The sequence below is a fragment of the Triturus cristatus genome, chromosome 6 (assembly GCF_964204655.1).
Source record: "Triturus cristatus chromosome 6, aTriCri1.1, whole genome shotgun sequence".
NCBI lineage: Eukaryota > Metazoa > Chordata > Amphibia > Caudata > Salamandridae > Triturus > Triturus cristatus.
Window position 1 is genome coordinate 201,415,015 of NC_140589.1, and position 5,208 is coordinate 201,420,222.

At 40.0% G+C, this 5,208-nt stretch overlaps 1 long non-coding RNA gene across 1 annotated transcript; it reads left to right on the forward strand.

The window, feature by feature from the left end:
• The first annotated feature begins 3,032 nt into the window (after positions 1-3,032).
• On the forward strand, positions 3,033-4,293 carry LOC146816637 (uncharacterized). The gene is made up of 3 exons (XR_014962472.1): positions 3,033-3,124; positions 3,363-3,477; positions 3,844-4,293. It is a non-coding gene; the product is annotated as an uncharacterized LOC146816637 (long non-coding RNA).
• The last annotated feature ends 915 nt before the right edge of the window (positions 4,294-5,208 follow it).

Sequence of the window (5,208 nt, forward strand, 5' to 3'; positions counted from 1 at the left end):
AGAGCTCTCACTCGTGCCACGTCACGAACACTCCTCCAAACCGGAATACACCCAGATGCCTAGAGGTGACTTAGTCCACATGCCAAAGTCATGTCTTATATGAGAAAAATATAACAACGTAAAAGAGAGGGGCTCTTTGCCACAAATAGGGGTAGAGCACCAATAGACAAAAGTCAAGAGAAGAATTCCCCTATTTGGCACATCATCAGGTGAACTAAAAGATTCTTACCCACACCAAACCATTCACTCACCAGAACAAGCACCCTTGTCTTAACCGCATGTGGACTCGTAATTAAAAATTTCTATATTTTATTAGAAACAATGACATAATAAAACATTTCTTTATAGCAATCACAAGACAGTAAAATCTGCGCCCAATGTTATAGTTGTTGGACAGTTAGAAAATAAAGAAATTACAATAAAAAACATACAGTAAAAATACATTAAACCAATTTCATCCTAAGAGTCATTTGTAAACACTGGGAGAACACAAGTAAGAAAGATGCTTTCTAATCAAAAAACAAAGGAAGACAAATGATCTAGATCAACTATTCTCATTACACTAGATACTTAGTGTTTGCATTTTCCGGAGAACAGATGTCATTCCGATCTATAGTCTCCTTTACTTTAAAGTTGCGTCGACGCGTTTCGGTGGAAAACAGAAAATAGAAGACCACCTTCTTCAGGACAGTTAATTATGGTCTCCCACAATATAAAGAATCTAGACAAATCATAAAAATTGGCGGTGGAACTATTCAAGAAACCAATGGCCAAAAATACTCTGTTGCATTATTCTAGTTTCCACCCCAAATCACAGCGTGACAATATACCCTTCAGTCAGTTTCTCCGCTTGCGGAGGAACTGTTCTGATATCAAGGATTTCTATAGACATGCGGAGACCATGAAACAGAAATTCAAGGAAAGAGGGTACCCTAAAAAACTAATTTCACACTCCTTCAAACGTGCCAGATTTTATGACAGAGAAGCTATGCTTAGCAATACTGTCAAAGAGAAAAAGGAATCTGACAAAGTGGTCTTTGTAAGTAATTTTTCCCACATCAGTAACCGTATCAAGAATGTCATCAATAGCAATTGGCATATTATTAATAATGAGGAAGAACTCAAGTTGGAAAGACCCATTTTTGCTTTCAAAAGAAACAGGAACTTGAGAAACGAACTGGTCCATACGTATAGAGAGAACAGGGGCAAAGTACAAAGCACGTTGGACAGAGCTATTGCCATGGGAAACGCAAAGTGTGGCACATGTAATGTCTGTTCACTATGCATTGAGTCAGGTAGTTTGGAATACAATGGACACAAGGTATCCTCCAGATCCCTTAACAACTGTAGGAGTAAAAACATCGTATATTTCCTTAAATGTCCATGTGAGAAAGGTTACGTAGGGGAGACAGGCAGGGAGCTTAGAACCAGACTCCAAGAACACCGCTCCGCTATTAGAACTAAGAAAGTCAATGCTCCCCTAGTCACCCATTTCATTGAAATGGGCCACAACGAATCTGACTTAAAATGGTTTATCCTCGAGAAGATATGGATGGGGCCTCGCGGAGGCAACATGGAACAAAAAAGAAAAATCAGAGAGCAATGGTATATCTCACTTTTGAATACAGTGAGAAATGGTCTGAACTCGAGGGAGGAATGGGATCGTTTGATCAGATAACGGTTCCTTCCCTCACGAGTTCTTCTGAATATTAAGGTCCGTCATTGTGCTTAGATTGTGCTCTATAGATGCTGCCCTAAGAGATTCTTTCTAAGATCTCTCTATAGAAAGGAACTCGCCTCGTACTGTTCTCTGACATATACCAGGAATACCCTTAATTGATTTTGGTATATCCTGAACTCTGGCTCTTCGAATATACTGTTGCACTTATTAGGGTTCTAAGGAATTATTGATGCTGTTGAAGGGAGTTTGCGTTTGCAAACAACGGGTCTTTAATCCTTTTTCTTGCCCTGACTCGTGCGTACAGCATGGAGTGTGAAGGATAGTAATGGTTAGCAATAACGATAATAAAATTGCTTGCCTTTCTTTAAGTAGAGGGGTTTTGCGATTCGTGTTTTACTCCGTTTTGGATTCAGTTTTGAACATTACCTTGTCGCAACCTGTTAAAATCCCTTATTTAGAGTGAGGGTGTCGACTTTGGTACGATTGGACTATGTACCTCTATTGGTCACTCAAAGATGGCCGCCATGTATGCCATTGGAAAACCTCAGTTTAAATAGCTCTCTGTAGGCTGATATCGACCTCGCTTTTGATTTTCTACGAGGCTGCATCGTATCGGCGTTTGTATATATAGGCCAACGGTTCTTTTTGTTTGGTATTTTCGAAGGAGGACGGTTGATGGGTTTTTGTTTTCACTTGGCTCGCCCCGTCCTTACTTTTCTATACACCAATGGCTAACTTTTGGCAGTCAAAGATGGCCGCGTCTTTAGGTCTCTTTCCGCGGTCATTTTTCTAATGTTTCACAGCTGAGGTTGATTGAATGCCCCGCCCCGAGGAGCAGGGGGTATAAGACAGCTCTCTCTTTTGCTCATTTAGATACGCGCTTCACTGGGGACCAGGTCAAGGCTTCAAGATTTCCACGTGCTGCAACGGGGTGAGTGTAGTTTATTAGGGCAAAGTTAGCTTTCTGGTGTTACCTCTGGAAATCCACTGACTAGCAGATATTTAAGATGAAGTTTCAGCGTTTTTTGAGTTTGCCAAAAAAATGGTAAAAAGAACCTAACTGTTGGTGGCACAATAGCCAGTGTTTGTTTTAACAGTAATTTTTTGGGACTAAATATAATTAATTTCCACATGCCACCAACAGGTTAGAAGTAGCCATTATAGGATAGAAATAGTTAATATATGTGCATACTACAGCTGAGTCTATCGAAATCTATGGACACAGGATTGGAACAATAAGTGATTTAACTCATACAATCCCCTCGTCTTATTTTTTACCCCTTATAGAAATCTTTGGAATCTCGAGAATACTTGTGTACCGAGATCTAACTAAATACATCAGCCAATGAAGTATGGATATTTAGGACGGATATGTTCTTAAAAGAATAGAGTATTTCCTTACCCCTGAGACAAGCTTTTGGACGGGATTGTTCCCTATTTTCAGTAAGTGGAACCTATAGACTATGTTGTTCTTTGGGGCTGGGGGTTGGTCCATATGATATTTATGTTTGGACTTCTCTTACAGTTTTAGCCGGTCCCACCTTTCCTATACTATGAGCGCACTTTAAAACGGATACACAGGATGGCAGGTATATATAACAAGACAGACATTAGGGCATTTTATCCTCCTTTAGTAGGCTCAAAGGTGAGGCTATAATTATATCCGATTCTATTTTTTCAGATTAAGAGGTGTGTTCCCTTATATATCCTATGAACTTACCGCACTCCCGTTAAAGAGAAGTAAGGGAAGGAATCCTCTAGTACCTACCGCTTGGATGTACTGGCTAGAATAGAAGGTAATATCCCTCACTTAATAGAAACCTAGCTGTTCTATTCAAATAAGAAGAGCGCATGGATGATGTGTGGTGAATAAGCTATGTTAAAGATTGGGAGTACATGTGTGGTTGTGGGTGATGAATCACCAGGAGAACTACACTTCTCTTTCCTATAATGGATTCTGCTGCCCCTGTTAGAGTTTGGAAACTGGTATAGGGATTTTTATTAAATTATGGACACCCATATAAGGTTTTTATAAAATTGTTGACACCCATGTATGGCGTGTATAGATGTAAATCACAATTGTACAAATTGTATATTAGAGATGGGTATATTAAATGTATGTCTTTTTTGATTTTTAATGCCAATTTTTATGATTTGTCTAGATTCTTTATATTGTGGGAGACCATAATTAACTGTCCTGAAGAAGGTGGTCTTCTATTTTCTGTTTTCCACCGAAACGCGTCGACGCAACTTTAAAGTAAAGGAGACTATAGATCGGAATGACATCTGTTCTCCGGAAAATGCAAACACTAAGTATCTAGTGTAATGAGAATAGTTGATCTAGATCATTTGTCTTCCTTTGTTTTTTGATTAGAAAGCATCTTTCTTACTTGTGTTCTCCCAGTGTTTACAAATGACTCTTAGGATGAAATTGGTTTAATGTATTTTTACTGTATGTTTTTTATTGTAATTTCTTTATTTTCTAACTGTCCAACAACTATAACATTGGGCGCAGATTTTACTGTCTTGTGATTGCTATAAAGAAATGTTTTATTATGTCATTGTTTCTAATAAAATATAGAAATTTTTAATTACGAGTCCACATGTGGTTAAGACAAGGGTGCTTGTTCTGGTGAGTGAATGGTTTGGTGTGGGTAAGAATCTTTTAGTTCACCTGATGATGTGCCAAATAGGGGAATTCTTCTCTTGACTTTTATATGAGAAAAAGACTGAAACACAACATATGGAAAAAACAAATAATCTTGGGGAATGCAGGATAAAGCTAAAATAAAATGTAAACAGGCACAGCATCGCTATTATGGATTACCTCAAGACTTTGCTTGCAAATGGCATGAATTTAGGACCCAATATGAACCCATTTCAAAGACAGTTTTTAATGACTGTTGCTTGTGAGACCTGGCAGGACCCGATCCACTTAGAACCCTGCAGTTGGCACACTGATGTTGAGTAAGTTACCGGAAGGGGCCCAATCAGATCCATACCCTCTTCCCTGCCTGCAGATCGCACCCATGTTCATAGGTCACTCTGGACACTATTAGACGTCTGACTCATTTTGAGGTCCTCTTGAACTCTTGAGTCCAAAACAAGCTGCATGTCCATGAGGCCTCTCCCTGCACCCACATTCTAACCTCAGGCAAGAGAAAGAGATACCCCTGATCTCCTGATCTTCTAATCCTGCACCTTTTGGCCGACCTCGGCCTCTCTTGTAGTCTGCATGCGGCTACCTGACAGGTTATAAGTTTTTTTTCACCATCTCAGTCTAGCGCCAGGATACCCGTTGGGTGACAGTAGCGCTCTACAAGAATAAAATACATACATACATACATAGTGATGTTGCCACCCGGCCCGTTTACGTACAACTCACACGCACGCACGCACCCCAAGGGTGCACTCTCCCAAGGGTTTAAATAAAGGGTCTCAGGACCACTCGGGGTCTTGGCCCAGTAACTATATATCTGTGTGGGTGTCCATTATTGCTGCGGTCCAAAGCCTGAGGCCTAGCCTCG